This window comes from Halichoerus grypus, chromosome 13 (assembly GCF_964656455.1).
Source record: "Halichoerus grypus chromosome 13, mHalGry1.hap1.1, whole genome shotgun sequence".
NCBI lineage: Eukaryota > Metazoa > Chordata > Mammalia > Carnivora > Phocidae > Halichoerus > Halichoerus grypus.
Window position 1 is genome coordinate 90,203,317 of NC_135724.1, and position 18,542 is coordinate 90,221,858.

Genomic DNA, 18,542 nt, shown 5'->3' on the forward strand with positions numbered 1-18,542 from the left:
CCACTGTCCACAGTTTTCTGGGTCTCACTTTTTTAAGCAACCCCCAGAGCCAAGCATGCTTTTTATTCCACTAATACTCCCACATCAGGCTCCCTGCCAGGCACAGCTGGGGACACACATGAGCACCATCACCCCCATGAACCCCCAAACCTGCACAACTGCCCCCCAAGCCCCCTCCAGTCCCGAACTCCAGAATCAGAACAGGGAGAGACAGGTAGAAAGATTCATTGAGAAAAGATCCATGGAAAGCTCAACACCCACAGAAGAGTCCCCAAAATGAGGGCTCAAGTTCCCTCCACTACTGGAAATACAGGGGGTGGGGACGGGGAAGGCAAGTTATCAGTAACGATGGTGGCAATGCTAGTCGCTGGGCAGGTGCTATCACTCTCCCCACTTTGCAGGTGAGAAAACCGAGGCTGGGCCCAACCAAATAAATGGCAGAGCAAGTCCCCAGAGCAAGGAGGGTATGCAGGACTGGGGAGACCCGCACCCAAACACAGAGAAGGCAGAGAGCTTCCCGAGGGAGGGGTGAGCTGGGCCTCGCAGGGTCTGGACGAGGGAGGAGGGGGCTGCCCTCACTCAACACCCTCTTTCTGCAGGCGGGAAACTGAGGCCCCAAAAGAGGCAGGCAGGCAGCAGGCTGGTGCTGCGTGGCCGGACTCTGCCCTCCTCGGCTGGATCCCACAGCCCACGCGGTCCGAAGCGGGCAGGGTGGGCTGAGCGGAGCCCACACAGACACCCCGGGGGGAACAATACCCAGGGCCGTGGGGACAAAAGCTCCGGGTCCACAAGGATGACCAGGTGCCAGGACAGAGCCCCGACTGGCCACAGCCTGCACCAACCTTCCAGGGGAAACCAGAGGCCTGGTACCAAACACACCCCTGCACCCGCCCCACCTCTCACCTCCCCTCAAAAGGATCCCCAGCCACAGCCAGAACCCCCACTGCCCCCAGATTCTGCTTCGTGCCCCCCCTTCCTCCGACCAGCCTCAGTTTACCGCAGGTGACATTCATCAGGCACCCACACTAGGGGAAGGCTCCGATTTGCCTCACCAAACCAGACTGCCCCATTCAACAGACCAGGAAACTGAGGCTCAGAGAGGTGCACTCACTTGCCCGAGGTCACGTAGCCAGAAGGCAGCCAGGTCCAGCCGCACACACCCTCCGAAGGGAGCAGAAGAAGAGTGGCCCAGCTCGGGGCCGCCAAGGAGACCCGCTTCTGTCTCCCATTTAACTGGTACATTTGTGTCCCCTGGGCTGGGGCCAGCTCGGCCGCCCAGCCCTGCTTCCCCGCCACAGCCAGATCTGCTCACAGTCACTCCCTCCGGGAATCCCTTCCCCCCCCTTTTAATTTTAAAAGGAAGAGAGAGACAAGCCACAGTCGTGACAAACTGTCCCCGCACGCCGGGTCACTGGGTTCCACACGAGAGCCCCCGCCGCGCGACACGCCCTCCCTCCTGGGTGTTTCACAAACATGACGCCGGATTTTTCCTGGCTCTTCCTCATTAGGTTCTGGGCGCCCCAGGAGGGACGTGTTTTCCATTAGGCCCAGCTCTTCCATCTGGCCTTCCAAACGGCAATTTTTTTCTGCAGAGGGGACCGGGGTGGGGGGGGAGATGGGGGAGACCGGAGAAGAGGCTGGTGTCCGGGCGGTGGGGGGTGGGACGCTGGCACCAGCCGTGCGCCTGGGCACACGGCTCGACCCTCCGCGCCCCCCTCTGGGGGCTTGGAATGCAGCGGGCAGCAGGGACCTGTGTGGGGGCTCAGCGCGGTCGGTGCCCGCTCCCCGTGAGTGCTATCCACTCACCGGGGGCCCGGGACTGCATCCTAATCCCGGATCCTGGGATGGTCAAGGATACAGGGCTCCAGGCCCCAGGAGCCTCACTACCTGGACGGGAATGAACCAACAACCAAGAAGGAAATGGGCCACAGAGCACAGCTCTCGACATTCTGCTGAGTGAAAGAAGCCAGACACAAAAGGACAAACACTATGATTTCACTCATAGGAGGTGCCCAGAATAGTCAGATTCATAAAGACAGAAAGTAGAAGGCTGGTTGCCAGGAGGACGGGGTATGGGGAGTTCGTGTTTAACGGGGACAGTTTCTGTTTTGCAAGAGAAGAAAGCTCTGGAAACGAAGGTGGTGATGGTTGCACAACCACGTGCATGTACTTAACACTACTGAACTGTACACTTAAAAATGGTTGAGATGGTAAAATTTTTGTTATGTCTATCTTACCACAATTTAAAATTAAAAAAAAAAAAAAAAAAAAAAAAAAAAACCACACACCTCCTCCAGGGAGGCCTCCCTGATTGCTAGCCCAGGCATCCAGCTGGGCTGGTATTGCTCTGTGGTGGCTCCCACTGCCCAGGCTGCCCCCATAAAAGACGGTGTTGCCAAAGGCCCTGCCGGGGGTCTTGGCATGCAGCAGCCCCTCCTAGCTAGGCACTGCGAGGGACCACAGTCAAGACCTCGCCCCCAAGCCAGGCAGCCTCAGGAGATGACCGAGAGGCCGGGACACAGGGAGGGGCTGACCTGAAACCCCACCACCACCAGCCTGCCGGCCCGGCCCATCACTTGCCAAGACCCTGAGGGTGAAGGGGGCCACCGAGAGGGAGCAGGGGCGGCAGACTCTGGGTTCCCACCACCTTCCCTGCATCAGCATCTGGCAAATGTGTCCACAGCTGTGCAGCTGCCGGAAACGCCTCCCCCTGCCCCTCCTCCACGCACGCTGGGCCCTCAAGGACGGCTTTCTGAGGAATTTATGGGGTCGTCCCGAGTATTTCAGGGCAGATCTCTGGGGGATGTCCTCCACCACATGTGAAGGAGGACAAATGTTCCCGCTGCTAAGAATAGCTTGGCCAGCAGCGGCCTGCAGGACTGGGAGCCCACCCACTCAACAACAGCCCTGCCGTGCACCCCCCTCCCCAGCCTCCAGGGGCCCACCTCCCACAGGCCTGGCCAGGAGGCCCCTCTTGCCGCCCCCCCCCCCCCAGATGCCTGGCCAAGGAGGAAGGGTCCACTCTGATCTGCTCTTTCCAACGCTCCAATGTGGATCACAGGAGCCCCTCGATTTCCCCGAGGGCTGTCGTTCATCAGTTAGTCTCTGATGATCACGGAGCAGTGATCAAGAATCCAAAAGGCCCTCCGGCCCCTGTAGCCAGCAGTTCCAGATATGAACACAGGCTTCAGTGCCCAGGAGCGGCGAGCATTCCCCTGGGATCTGGTTATCAGTTTGTGGAGGGAGCAAGACTAACAAGGCTCGGGGGGAGAGGGTCCCAAGCCGGAACTAGGGAGGGGAAAAGAGAAAGGAGGGCCGAGGATACCATGCCCCGACTGGAATACATAGGGCCAGGCTGGAGTCGTGCCAAGGATGGGGGCAGGCGGGGGCCGCATGTGTGGAAGGACATGGGAAGGGGGTGGCCGCTGGCTCAGCCCCAGCCGGGGGCATCATGGCCACTCGAGACTGTGGCCCAGGGGATCACAGCTTCCAAGCCTTTCAGGCAAAGAAAGTCTGACTCTGAGACATCCCTCAATTTACAATTTTTATTTCAAAAACATAGACTATAAACCCAACCCAATAAATCAGTCTGACATCCAAATACAGCCCGTGGGCTGCCAGGATGTGACCTGTGGCTTCTGACATGTGGTCAGTTGAAAGCCACAAGACAGAGCCCAGCAAAGCCCAGGGGAGCTGGGCGCGGGGGGGGGGGGGGGACGGGGGGGGCAGGGAGAGTGACAGGCAGGAAGTTCTCCCATATGGCTTGGAGGGGGGACCTGAGAAGCCCCTAATTAAAACAGGGAGAGGGAGGGGCTGGGTCCACTTACCCAGTGAATCTTAAATAACACCCCCCCAAACCCAACGGGCACACGCTGGCTGTGAAAGGGGGGCTGGGCAGGGCCCCCAAGCTGGCAGTGAAGCTGCTGTGGTCAGCTGCTGTTGTCTGCCCACCCAGCACCCACTGCTTGCAAACTGCACCCTTATGTCCCTTGGCCTACGACCCCTCCTGCACCTTTGATCACCTCATCACCTGAACCCCTGGATCCAACCATGCCTGAAGCTTACCCTGAGCCTTGTGTGCTAAATGCAGGAGGAGCAGGGAGTCTGCCGATTGCAACCAAGTCACCTAAGATAGCAACCCCTTAAAACCCAGATTCTAACCCATGAATCTCCCTGGAATCAGATCTCTCTACTCTCTGGTCCTCACCTGTGCAGGTAGGGAGATCTCCCAAGCCAGCCAGAAGGAGGCAAGAGAAATGAGATGGGAGCCCAGGACAGACTCAGACTAGGAGGAAGGGGCCAGGCAGGAGCCCAGGACAGGCCTCCCGGTCTCTGACCGTGAAGGAGAAGCAGTCTCCTGGCCTAGTCCCGAGCCATCGGAGGCCCTAACAGGGGACCCAGCAGGCGGCAACTCTGCAGATAAAGGCTGCCCCTCCTCGCTGCCTCAGATCTGGGTCACCCCTCAGCAGCACGCACACCCCCACCCACAAAGCCCCAGGCAGTAAGTGGAGCCTCTGGCCTCGGTTTCTGGCAGAACATCCCGAGCTGGCGAGGGCTCTCTCTCTCCCCCTGCCCCAGCCCCGCCACCCCTCCTTTCAGACAGGGGCATTGTCCGCAGCCAGGAGGCCATGAGGCTGCGCCCACAGACACACCTCGGGCCCCATCCCTGCTGGGGCCTGCTTCCTGGGCTGTAAAACAGGCAGTTGTTCTCGGCCTGGAGGGTGGCCATGGCTCAGACCGGGAGCAGGGAGAGATCCTGACACCCAGCCCTGATCCCATAGGTGCTGACCTCTCCCACCATCCTCTTTTCCTCCCCACCTCCGTGTGGCCACCAGTCTGTTTCAGCTCCCCATTCACAGATGGGGAGACTGGGGTTCTGGGGCCAAAGCAGGCTACTCCATGTCCCAGGGGCAGGAACAGGACCATGGAAAGATGAACAAACTCCACTTCCAGATTCCAGGTCCTGAGCAGTCCCGGTAACAGACCCAAGGTGAGCGCCTCGCACTCACCATCACAGCGAATTGCTACTACAATGCTCACTATCATCAGTTCACTTAATCATTACTGTACCCATGGGAAGCAAGATTGAGGCACAGAGAGGTTAAGTAACTTGCCTGCGGTCACACAGGAAGCAAGGGGCAGAGCCTGGATGCAAACCCACGTTTGCCCTCTGCACCATCCACCTCTTGGCCACTGTGTCCTGGGCATCCATCACCACTGTACCCCAGCCTCCCTACTCAGGCTGGAGAAGACCCCTGTGTCCCCCACCAGGCCGGTGTCAGGGCCTCATAGGCCTTGTAGCCAACGTCACCGCTCACGGGTCCAGGCCAAGTCCTGCCAGCTGGAGGCAACCGCAGGTTGCTGCAGATTGGCCACGGCCATCTCCTTGTCCATCCGGCCCCCCGCCAAGAGCTCATTGCAAATCCCCACCCCAGGTCCCAGAAGGAGAAGGAAGGCGGCATCCTCAGCCCCACCCCAGCCCCCTGCTCTGTTATCTCCCCCATCGGGATCTGGTATCTTCATTCCCCAAGTCCCGGCTGCTTTATTTCCCATCTCCCCACAACCCCAAAGGTCAGGTCCGTGAGGCAGGAGTCGCATCTGTTGTGTCCACCACTGAGTCCCAGCTCAGTGCACACAGCAGGCGCCCTATAAATGCTTGTTGAGGCCCTGAACACTGAGAACATTATTGCAGACTCTGAGCCGAAGGTCGAAGGCCACTCTGTGAACAGAGAAACTGAGGCCAAGAAGGGGTCCACTTAAAGTCAGATTTTGGGGTGCCATCTACATTAGGCCAGCGTGTCCCAAGAACTGATCCACGTCTACGCTCCCCCGTAGCTTTCAGTGTGGCCCGGGGCTCTGATCCCTTCCTCCTGGAAGCTGCAACGCCAGCCCATGCATTAGCCATGCCTGAGACTCTGAAGGCCATCCCTACCACCGAGGGGCTGTAGCCTGCCTTCTCTGGGGCTCAGTGTCTCCCTTTGTCAAGGGCACCTGGCAAACAAGGCGGCTTACGGGCACGCAGGGGTGGGGAGCAGGGGATGGCTGCAACCCAGGTGCTGGGTGAATGGCCAGGCAGGTGGGGCATGAGCGTTCGGGGCCTAGGCTGGGCCCAGCATGGAATCTGAGGGGCCTCTTGCCTCCTGGGTTATGTCCTCCTTAGCAGGGCCACCCGAGGGGGGAGAGCCAGGAGCAGGCACCAGGCAGGTTCAGGGATGTGTGGATTTGGGTTCTGGGCAAGGGAGGCAGGTCCTGGACTCCTCCGACAGGGCTCCCCACGCCCCTGGGCATAAAGGGGTGTTCTCAGCTGCCCCGACCACCTCCCTAGGTCCTGGACCCTCAGCTTGGGGTGGGGAAGAGAACCCCCATGCATCTGCCCCAGGGAGAGCTCCCTCCAACCTCCAAAGAATGGGGGGGGTCCCTGGCTGTATTAGTCTGTTAGGGCTGCTGTGACAAATGACCATAATCCGGGTGGCTTCAAACAACAGAAATTTATTCTCTCACAGGTTTGGAGGCCCAAGGTGCAACATCCGTGTGTGGGCAGGCCTCGCTCCCCTGAAGGCTCTCGGGCAGGATCCCCCCTGCCTCCTCCAGCATCTGGCCACGTCACTGGGGTCTCTGCCCGTCTTCATGCAGCGTCCTCTGTGTGCCTTCTCTTCTGTCCCTCAGAATGACACTGGTCACTGAACAGAGGGCTCACCCGGGGAATCCAAATGACCTCATCTCAAGACACGTCTGCAAAAACGTTTTTCCCAAAGCAGGTCACATTTAGAGGAGACGGGTATTAATGCGTGCGCTTATCTTTTGGGGGGGCACCATTCACCCCATTACACAGCAGCCTTTCCTGACACTGCCCAATGAGGCCCACCGCCAAGCCCCAGCAGAACCCCCGCCAAGCAGACGAGGAAACTGAGACACAGAGGTAAGCCACAGGCCCAGGTTTGAGCCCACTTTCCCTGAGCCGTCCTGCCTTGGGCGCAGGGGCCTCCCTCACGTTTACAGGAAGCAAGGGACTCTCACACCCACGCCTCCGGGAGAGGGCCAGCCAGGGATGACTCACCCCCACTTCACAGGCCAAGAAGAGGCGCAAAGTGGTTCAGCCAGGGGGCTGAACAAACTCTGAATCTGTTTGCTCCTGTGTCAAAGGGAAGCAAATCCCACTCCTGGAGGATGAATCGGCATCCTGCAAGGAGAGCGCGTCCGGCCCCCCGATAATCAGCACCTCTCTATTTATTACCCGCCAGGGCCCAGCCTCTACAGCTGCCCACCCAGCCTCCAACCCCAGCAGAAAGGGCCCATTATGACATCACAGGCCGGGAATTATGTTATTAGCCTGGGAAGGAGGCTGGACCCAGGGACAAAGGGCTCATTGTCATGCAAATGGCCAACGAGGAGGAAAGGGGGGGCGGCTCCTCCAGCCTTTTAGCTCCTGACCCACACTGAGAAACCAACTCCAGGCCATCCCGAGGAAGAGGAAGAGTGTGGGCATCTCTGGGCCTCAGATCCGGATGAGTGGGGCTCCCTCAGAGAGGGAAAGGGGCTCCTTCCCAGGGCTGCACACAAAATGCCATTTACCTACTAATACCGTGTGCCTGAGGCTGTGTGTCTTTGGGCAAGATGCTTACCCTCTCTGTGGCTCAGAGGGTTGTTAGAAGAACTCAATAAATTAAAGCGTGCACAATGGTGGCCCTGCCTTGTCAGCCCTCAATACACGAAGCTGATGCTGTCTACACCCCTCCCCTGCCCCCCACGTGCCTTGCTCATGACCTCCGCCTCTCTGACTTTATCTAGGAGGGGGCAGACCTTCTGGGGGTACAGTTCCCGTGGGGCACTCTTGAGCACAAACACAAGAACTGCTTTTCAAAGGACCCTAGTTTTCCAGGAGTCCCCAAAAGGCATTCTCAAGCCCCAGATGCAGAACTTCTGGGGTGGAGGAGGCAAGGACCTGAGTCTCCCCAGCCAGAGCCCTCGGGGGTGTGACTTGCCTGGAGGCACAGGTGAAGTCGTCCAGCCCCAGAAGGGCCTCAATCACTGAAAGGGGACAGGCCCAGATCCACAGCCCGTGGGGGACACTGAGTCAGGCATAACCGTTTGCTGAACACCTATGATGTGCCCAGTGCTAGGGACACAGTAGTGACCAAGATGAACAAAACCCTGGGGGAATGGGTTCGGGTGACATGGCGATGGGCACATAATAAATCCCAAGTGATGACAGTATAAGGTGACAAGAGTAACTTTGGGGAGGTCGGGTCCCTGCTCGGAAGGCCACCTTTGAGCAGAAGCCTATCTGAGGGAAGGGTGTTGCAGGAAGAGGGCACAGCAAGTACAAAGGTCCGGGGCAGGACCGTGATGGGAGCTTCCAAAAACAGCCAAAAGACTCGTGAGGCTGGAACGTCCCTGACTCAGCCCACTTCTTGCCCTCCAGGCTCTGCCCAGCAAATCCCAGCACCTGAGACCCTAAGCTGTGACTGGTACTCCCCGAGCCTCAGACAGAGCCTCCATCATCTGACCTGACTGTGGACGCCCCTCCCTGCTCAGCCCCACCAGGGCCCACCGGTAGCCCCCCCGGCCCCAGCCTGGGATGGTCTGGAACCCTCCCAAATCCTTAGGCATAAAGCAAGCCCTGCCTGGACCTCTGGGGACACGTGAAGGCCCAAGTGCAGTTACTAGTCCACCGTAAGGGAGACAAAATCCGTGCAAGCCCTCTCTCGGGAGCCTCTGGAGACGTGTCTAGCCTTGGATTAGCTTTGGCTGAACGGAACGCATTTCTCATGCTTAAGCGCTAGCTGGGGATAACCCGGCTCGCTCTAGGGTGAGCTAGTTAACAACCCGAAGGCCTTCTCACCGCCGTGGAGGTGGGAAGGGGTCCAAGAGAAACCAGTCCTTCACCACAGGGAAAAGCAAGAAAGGCAAAATGCAGCCCAGAGTACAGAGCAAGGAGGAAAGAGTGCTAAGAGAGGAAGTGAGTCTGGCTGTCACAGGAGTGACCCCACAGGCCGCAGACGTGGCTGAGGGGGGCAGGCTCTGGGAGGGCCCAGGAAGTGAGAGAAAGGGTCCAGAGGTCAGGGCTCTCTGGCTTTCCCAGTTCGTGAACCCAGCCACCACCCCCCATCCCAACCTCCAAGCCCAGCCTACAGGTGAGGAGAGAAGGAAGAAGGGGACCGAGGCTCAGAGAGGGCAAGCAACCTCCCTGGGGTCACCCAGCCAAAGAACTTCCATACACAGGCTCTGGCTGGGGTTTGAGTCGAGCCCCAGCCCTCACAAACTCTGCGCCCTTGGGTGGGTCACCTGACCCGAGCCTCAGTGTCCTCATCTGCGAAGTGGGGATCATACAGCAGCCTCCCAAGCCACGGCTGATTCGGGTGTGGAATGAGCTAGTGCGGGGCGAACCACAGCAATCGCATCAGGGATGATACCCCAAGAGCACCCCCCCAGGCAGCGCTGAGCACATGCCCGCACCCTTCTCAACACCTAGCGTGTATCACCTCATTTAACCATCCCTCATGCCCCACAAAGTACCAAACACTATCTCCAGTTTACACACGAGGACTGAGGCCTGGAGGGGTCCAGCCACTTGCTCTAATTCACACAGCTACCAATGGGCTGAATTCGAACCCAGGACAGCCTGGCCCCAAGCCTACGCTCTGTGTCTCCTTAGATCACTATAGATTCGCAGGCAGCCATAAGAAATGAGAAAGCTCGACCCCGCGTACCCTTCAGCCAGCCTCCCCCAATGGTGATGTCCCTACAGAGGCCCAGTTCAGTCCCTGCGGCGTAACCAGGGGACTGACGATGACACAGTGAGCCTTATTCAGACCTGGCGGGTTTTACACACACGCGTTTGTGTGTATGTGAGTGTGCGGAGCGCTATGCACCTGCACCTTCGTGCAGATGGGGGGGTCAAGTCACTGAGACCCTCAGGGCAGGACTGAGGCAGCCACTACGGCTGACCCAAGTGGGCACCGGGGGCTTGGGGGCAGCAAGGTGACATTTGTGGGGCCCCCTGCTACAGAGGCCTTTCCCGAGGTCTCCAGGAGAGGCCTGAGGACAACCGGACAGTGGGTAGCTGGCGTGGACAGCCTGGACACCCAGGGAACTCCCTGCCGGCTTCTGCTGGCCCAGGAGGAGAGGCTCCGAGCCAGCCACCGGCCCAGCATCCGGTGTCACTTACAAACACAGGATGACTGCCACCCTCGGCGGGAGAGCCAGCCCTGCCCGCCCAACCTCCAGGCCACACCACGCAGTCAGGGTGCCTGGCCCATACTTGGTGGGAGACGGGGCAGAACAGGCACAGTGGGACAGCCCCGGGGACCCCAGCCCAGGCCCAAATGCAAACAGAGCCTGGGGCTTGAGGAGGAACCCTCTCTCTCCACCTCCCGAGACCCAGACTGCGGTTTCCAAATCATATAGAACAGGAGGGTTCTCAACACAGAAGAAAAAAAAATCAGTGGAGACCAAGGTGTAGCTAACTTATATCCAAGCTTATCTACACTAAAGGAGTCTCCCCCACACCAGCCCACAGGGGTCCTGCGCAGGCCGGTCTTGGTTCCCCCTCAGGCGCAAGTGCAAGCCGCTCACACTGTACGAACAAGAGAGCTGAATTCCACGACCTGCCCACTGTCACGCCTTCCATGAGGGGAGGCGAAGGGACCATTTCTTAGCCCCCTTGAGCCATACAACCGCTTCTGGGGTGGAGACAGATGGAGCGTCCATTTGCCAGATGAGAACACTGAGGCTCAGAGCCGTTGAGAGAATCTGTCCAAGGCCACACGGCCAGGAAGTGTTTAACCGGGATGTGAACCCTGGAGGTCTGGCCCCAGAACGAACCAGGAGGCTACAGCTCCCCCTCACCTCATCCCAAAGCCTGTGTGACCCTCACTCTTGCCCCATTTTACAGACAAGGGAACTGAAGCTCACACAGGTGAGGTAAGGCCACTCAGCGTAAAAAGGGATGGAAGCAGGATTCAAACTCGAGTCCATGGCAAACGAGAGATGCCATCCGGGAAGCCAGCCCTCCCTGGCCCGAGCTCCAGGCCCCCACGAGACGTCCCGCTGCTTCCAACGGTCCTGGCGCACCCAGACCTCAGGACAAATCGCTCCCTCATCCCCTGTGCCTGCAACTGAAGGCTCCTTGTGAGCTCAGGAAGCCCTTCCAACTTTCCAGTGTTTATGCCGGCTCCTCGCTGCCAGGTCCCTGGGCAAGCCTGGGCCGGTGGCGCTGATTTCAAACCAGACACGGGCACCCAGCCAAGAGCCACCGCGGTGGGAGCCGGGCGCCGGGGCAGCCACAGGGCTGCCTGCACCTGGCTCCCCTCCCCTGCCCCCTGCCCGCTGAGGAGCCCACCCCCCAGATCCCGAGGCCCCCAGCTGCTACCCTGCAGCCACGGCGCCAGGAGCACCCCGATTCCTCGGCTCTGCCCGCTCTCCCGCAAGGACGCGTGCGCCCCAGCTCCGGGCAGCTCGGTCCCCACCCCACACGTCCAACCCCGCGGCCAGACAGCGGCCAGAAGCCTTTCCCGCCGGGCTGCCCACCTCTCGGCACCCTGCTCCCGACCGTAGGGACTCCGACCACTGTGACCACCGGCCCTTCACCCCCCCAGCGCCGCGCCGCAATCGCCGCCTGCCGGGGCAGGGCCACCCGAGGCCACCGTGGCCAGGGCGCGACCGGGCTGCCTCCACCCGGCGAGCCCGGCGGCCCCCAGACGGACGCCCCGCCGCCCCACGGTGGCTCCCGGTCTTTGCCCACCTGGGCCGTGACCCGGCCGCACCGCGTCTCCCTGCCCACCACCAAGCCCAGAAACTTCTCTTACCCGAGCACATGACCAGCCTTCCACTCACGTCAGCTCCAAACACAACTTGAAGTAACTCTCCCACAAAAAAAAAAAAAAGAAAAGAAAGAAAAAGAAAGAAGTAAACTGTGCCAGCAAGTGGGTCAGTGGAGTCCACACACACAGACTGTTCTGCTGGCTTCCAGAAGACACACGGCGTCCAACATCAAAGCCATCCTTCCTGCAGGACTGACACGGGGAGCGGCGGCCCCACCGAGCAGCCGCTCGCCTTCCCGCGAGACTACGGGCGTCCCCCCCGGCTGGGGAGGCCCCAGAGCCAGGCCCGCACCCCCCCACCCCGGCCCCCGACCCACTGTCCCCCCCCACGCCCCCGAGGCCAGCGCGGGCCGAGGCCCACCAGGCAGAAGCCCCAGCTGCCGACCCCACGCCGGGGCCAAAACTCCGTGTCAGGCCTCCACGGTCCCTCCTCGCCTCCTGCCACTCCGGGCCTATAAACACAGAGAATTACATAAGTCCACTCCTCTTGTTCGGAAGCCAAAAGTACTCGCTTTTTCTCCCAGCCTTGGCAGTAAGTAATAATTCCTCATCGCCATGGTAACCCTGGCGGGCTTCCAGCCGACACTCAGGAGCTGAAACGCTGGGAGGCCTTTTTATAGCTCGGTAGAAAAACCTCTTCACTATTCCCTCCTCGCAGGCGAAAGCGAGCTCCAGGCCCGAATTCTCCTTTAACCCGCTTCCTTCCCCGCCGGACCCGTCCACCCGGGAGCCGGAGCTGCCCGCCTCCCCCTGCCCCCCCCCCCACCGAAGGGCGGCGTGGGGCTCCCCAGCCTGGGCCTGGCGAGGAACCAAAGCCGCTGCCCGGTCCCTCCCGGGGCCTCCAGTCCTCCAGGGTGACATGGCGGAGGGGCAGGCTCTGCCTTTAAAATATTTCTGCCCTACTTGTAATCTCAGGAAAAGCAAACATGACCCCCTCGCATTGGTATTCAGAACAAGGGTCATCTCGGTGACAGGCCCAGGGGGTGAACAAAGACAGCCAACCCCCCCCCCCACACACACACACACACAGGCCAAAATGGATGCTTTGGTGGTCAGCCAGGGGTCTGAACCTTGGCTGCAACTGGGCTGTATGACTCAGAAACAAGTCTGAGCTCCTCGGGCTGTCAGCTTCCCATCTGCAGCAGGGGCAGGCCCCGCGCTGCTTCCCACAGTGCTCGGAGGGGCAGGGGCAGGGGGAGCAGCGGGATTCCCCCTCCACCCGGGGGCTCTCCAGATTCTCGCCCCCGCCCCCAGCAACCAGGACTCGGGCCCAAGGATATCTGCCCAAGATGGCATCCCCAGTGATGACACGCGGGGGGGAGGGGGGGTCCCCTGGGGATGCCGGGCCGGGCACCCCAGGCAGGAGGCACAGCAAAGGCAAAGGTCTGGAGGTGGGACGGTGTCTGGCGTGTCGCAGAAGCAGAGAGGAGGCTGGTGTGGAGCGAGGCAGAGGGAGAAGACAAGGTCAGGGGGTAACCGGACTAGAGGGGGAAGTAGGTCATCACGCCTCTGGGCAAGTCACGTCACTCCGAAGACTGGAAAGGCTCCCAAGGGGGATCAGGACAATGACGGCGGCAGACGGCGTACTACGCGCCCAGCGCTGTGTAAGCACCTCACCTGTGGACCCATCCAGCCGCACAGCAGCCCGACAAAAGGCCACGGGTGCGCTTCTGAACCCCAGGAAACGGGCCCAGAGAGGTTAAGCAGCTTGCCCAGGGTCACACAGCTGGCAAGCGGCCGAGCTGGGGTTTGAAATGGGCCAGCCTGGCCTGCATTCATCCTGCCACGTGGTACACTCAGCGAGGAGCCACGGAGGGTCGGGGGCAGATGGGACTGACGCGTGACGAAGGTCCATGGCCGCTGGACTAGCGAGGGGACCAGCATGGCTCCTAGGACAGCAGTCAAGAGGCCCCACGGAGGCCATATGTTGTTGACTTTAGTCAAACGCACCCTCCAGCCTTTCCCAAGGAAACTCCCCATAGGGCGTTTTGGAAGGCCGCTGGGACCTGCCCTGAAAGCCACGGTGTGGACTCGGCCACTCCAAAGCCTCGTGGATGGGGACACCGAGCCACAGAAAGCAGCAGGCAACACAAAGTCGCGTTTTTAGTCCCCAGAGCTGGGTGCTGGCTCTCACCGTTAAGCGTCAGATCACAAAACTCAGGAACGGGCGAAACCGGCCCCACCAAAACACGGCCAGGAAGCGGAGCCCGAAGCAGCAGGGGCAGGACTCATGGGTTCCTTTTGTTCTTTTCTGTTTGTTTTGGACACAGACCTGCGCCCAGACCTTCGCAGAAGCTGGCCTGGAACCGGGAGGAACTCATCCACACCCCGACCAGAGCTATTTATGCTTTGGGCAGGTTCGACGCCGGGCGGTGTCATGCCACGGTCACTTCTTGTGTCTTACCCCCAAAAAGCCAGGCCGCGGATGATTTGTTGAGCGATTTCATGAACACGGCCCATCATCAAAAACCAGAAACAGTGACACACAGCTCCTTCTAGATGGAGCCAGCTGCCAAACCTGAGCTTAAGATCAGAGAACATTAGCACGTGGTCTACTGCCTAGCAAAAGAACACCTCATTCTCCAAGCCTCTGAGGGAGACCATCCCCAGGAACCTGTCTGCCAGGCAAAGCTTTGCACATCGGGGAACGATCAATGAAGAATTTAACAAGACATGCTTTGGTGGAGGCCACTGAGGCACGGATGGAGAGGCAGAGGGGTCCCCCAGGGGAGGCAGGAAGGACCGGACGCAAGACCCTTGCCTCTGCGGGCATCAGTCTGCTCAGCTGTGAAATGGGGGCACACTGCTTGCTGCCTCTCTCAGGGTCAACAGAAACCACACCCGTTGCAGGGCTCAGAGAACCACAGGGTCCAGCCCCAGTGGAAGGGATCCCCACTCACTCCCTCCCCAGAGGAGCAGGGTTGGGGCTGAGGGAAGAGAAAGAAAGAGCGTGAGCTAGAAACATGCGAGCCTGTTCCCACCTCCCCTCTCCTATCCTGCCCCCCAGCGCTCCAGAGACCGCACAATGCCATACAATAAAAAGGTTCAAGCATGGACCCCTGCCACAACGTGGATGGACCTCGAGAACATGATGCTCCATGCATGGAGTCAGACACAAAAGGTCACAGTGTGTGATTCCACTGATAGAAAATCTCCAGAACAGGCAGGTCCACGGAGAGGAGAGAGCAGGTGGTCACCAGGGGCCGCGGGGAGGGGAGATTCGGGAGGGACTGCTAATGGCTTCTGGGTCTCCTTGGGGAGAAGGTGACGAAGATATTTTAGACCTAGACAGAGGTGTTGGCTGTGTACAGCACGGCTCCGGAATGAAAAACGAATGAGTTGCTCACTTGAAAATGGTTAATTTCACGTGATGTGAATTTTGCCTCCGTTCAATAAGGGAAGAGTCCCTGACCCCGGGCCTGGGGCCGTCCATCATTCAACACACACGTACTGAGCCCCTGCTGTCCGCACTGGTCACTGGGGAGACAGCAGAGATGAGGACAAAGATGCCTGCCCTCGTGGAGCTGACACGGGAAGAGGTCAGGAGTCAAGAGCAGACGAAGACGTGATGTAATGCACGTCACAGCAGGTGCCGGGGACGGTTTCTGGGGCGGTGGCAGTTCAGCAGTGGCCAGGCTGGAGAAGACAGACAGATGTGGAAACTTCTCAGCCAACAGGGTGCCAGGCAGAGGAAACAACCAGGGCAAAGGCCCTGGGGCCAGGTGGCCAGCGTGGCTGGGGCCGGCAACTGTGGTCACGGGGTCCAGAGGTCCAGGGCCTTGAAGGCCACAAACAGATCTTTAAAGTTTAGCTGTGATGAAAATAAAATTCACAAAACCACATCGGTTTCCTAGGGCTGCAGAAACAAATTACGACAAACTGGGGGGGTGCTTAAAGCAAGAGCACTTTATTCTCTCACGGCTCTGGAGACCGGCAGCCCAAAATCAAGGCTCTGGGGAGGATCTCCCTCGCCTCGTCCAGCTCATGGTAGCCCCGGGCGGTCCTCGGCTTGTTGTCTCTGCCCCCATCTTCAAAGGGCCTTCTCCTCTGTGTGTCTTCTCTTCTAAGGACTTTTGTCATCAGACTTCGGGCCCATCCTAATCTAGGAGGATCTCATCTCAAGATGCTTGACTTGATCGCATCTGCAAAGACCCTCTGTCCAAACAAGGTCACATTCACAGGTTCCGAGCGGACACAGCTCAATCCACTACGTGATCAAGACTCAATTCGGCAGCATCAGATGCTCCGCAACATGCCGGGCCTCCCCCTCTCCTTTCTGCACCGAGTCCGGGGAACCAGGCTGGAAGCTGTGGGGACAGGCACGTGGGCATCTCGAGGAATCCCCCCAGGGGCCCTGCAGCCAGCCCTCTCCCAGCCTAAGCCAGCTACAATTGGACCCCAAGGAACCCAGAATCCCTTCCCTGAGAGAGGTATCCATGAGCCATCCACAGGGGGCTTGCAAGAAAGGGACCTCCTTGATAGGTAAGCCAAAACGGGCCACCACCTTGGTCCCTGAACGGAGACTTCCCCAAACCAAAATGCACCCTTCTTCCTCTACCACTTCATCCAGGGACAGAAGCCACGTTGGTTAAAGGCAGCCAACTGTCCCACCAGGCTCTTTTCCTGGGTGCCGTTTTTATTTTAAAAAGGGGCCACCCCCACCCGGAGCAGCTGCGAGCTAGCGGTGGGCAGGGCTAACTGTCCCAACTGTCCAGACTCATGTCCAAGTGCAGCGCCATCTTGCAGCAAAGGGCACAGAGCGGCTGGCAGGGATGGCTGGGGCAGAGGCAGGAGGCAGGGGGCAGATGGCCGCCCGCTCCGGGGCCCCGGGAGCCCACGCCCCAGCAGCAGAGGAAGGAGGAGGTGTCCAGGAATGCTCCTGGCCACCGCCAGCCGGATCTCAGGCCCCAAACCAGGAAGGACAGGTAATACCAGCCCAGGGGGACACACGCTCCCAACATGCCAGGCATCGGGGGCACAGGCTCCGATGTGCTCCTTTACGCCTTACAGCAATCCTATGGAGTATAATCGACCCATTTTACAGATGGGGAAACCCAGGAACAGGGATGAAGTGACTTGCCCAAGGGCAGGAAGCAAAAGTGGCAAAGCTTAGAAACAGGGAATGTGGTACCCAAGTCTATGTCACTACCCACTAGGCTTTACGGCTCTAAGACTCTCCAACTCCACGGGAGGGCTCTAGCAGGGCCTACTATGGCCTTGGGCCCCAACTTTTGGAAATGGGATCTCCAGGGGCATTAAATGTGACTTCCCAAGCCCCGGGACCTTCTGTTACATTCCATGGGATATTCTGCCCAGATCACCAAGGGCAAAATACTTTGAGATGAAAGTCATAGCTAAGAACAGAGGCCATGAAATGATGACGGTCAGCTGTGGCCAACAGGGAAGCTCGTTCTGGCACACACAATGTTTTTTCAAAATTAGGACGTTGCTTATAAAATCCAGATTTCTGGCTTCTCTGAGGAAGAAAATCAAAATATCCAGCATGCCAGTTAGCCACACTCCCCACCCCTCCCTTTTGCCTCAGTCCCTTCTTTGACCGCATCTGAGTTTGGGGCACCCCTTTCCCCCACCTCGGCCACCTCCCCGCGGCTGTTGAAAATAGCTGAACAAGTACTGGAGGTCTACTCGGCAAGAGAAAGGAATGCCATTCGGGGCTTCAGGTGACTCCTTCCCCCTGGCTGGCTGTACTGGTAGCAGAAACCTGCCTGTAAACATGGCCCACACAGAAGGAAGCTCCCTGAGGCATGGTTTGAGCCCCTGGATCCAGCCATGCCTGAACCTGTCTACCCTGAACTTTGCCATTATGAGCACCCATCAATTCCTCCTTGTGGCCCAAACCAGCCTGTGTGTGTCTCCACCATGACTCAGGAGTCCTAACTGATCACCTTCGGGTCTCCCCTCAATTGACATTTGTCCAAGAAGGCCTGTCCTAACCACAGACAAATTCAGACCTTGTTATATACCCCAGGGACAGCCTGAACTCCACATGATCCTTACCACCCTCGATGTCACCTGTTTAACTGACACTCTCCCTCTGGACATTAAACTCCTCAAAGACATGGACAATGCCTGATTTTTCCATCATTCTGATCCTAGTGGCCTACCAATGTCCAGAACATTCCATGTGTCCAATAAATGTAAGTTAATCAATAAGCAAAAGAACAAAAGGGAGAAGCAAAAGCGCTTAAACCTGGTTTCTGCCTTCAGTGTGAAAAGAGCCCAACCCCCGAGGTCTAAAGAACAGCCTCAGATCCAGAGGACCACTCCTGGTGCCCCTGGCTCCATTCCAGCCATATGGGCCTCCTCAGCATTCTTGAAACATTATGGCCTCAGGGCCTTTGCACAGGCTACTCCCCAACCTATAACACTCGTTCCTCTTCGTTTCATATGCCCGCTTCCTTCTCATTGTCTAGGTCCCAGCTCCAATGTCACCTCCACAGAGACCACTCTTGATTCCTTTACCTCAAGTGAGACCCCCCAAAACCAGAGTTGTCCCCCACCCTGCATCATTCCACAGCCAGCATACGCCCGTCTTGCAATACCGTGTTTGTTTTGTGCACTGCCCATCTCCCTCTCAGCCCATGGGATCCACAAGGCAGGGCCCTGGCATCTTGTTTGCTGTGTCTACACCCCCCGCCCCACCCCAGGAGGCCATGGGGACACAAGGCTGGCTGCAGGGAGGCAGAAAGCAGACCCCTC

The 18,542-nt window shown here is 58.9% G+C and overlaps 1 protein-coding gene across 21 annotated transcripts in view; it reads right to left on the bottom strand.

Annotated features, from left to right (window-relative positions):
• The window catches only part of NCOR2 (nuclear receptor corepressor 2), a 211,888-nt gene that overhangs the window by 155,120 nt on the left and 38,226 nt on the right, over nucleotides 1-18,542 (bottom strand). Inside the window, exon 1 of one of the 21 annotated variants that reach the window (XM_078061094.1) lies at nucleotides 11,808-12,100. The exons of the other annotated variants lie outside the window; for them this stretch is intronic. The gene's annotated coding sequence lies outside the window, so the exon portion shown is untranslated. Of the gene's footprint in view, nucleotides 1-11,807; nucleotides 12,101-18,542 lie in introns of those variants that run through there. 21 annotated transcript variants of the gene reach the window in all.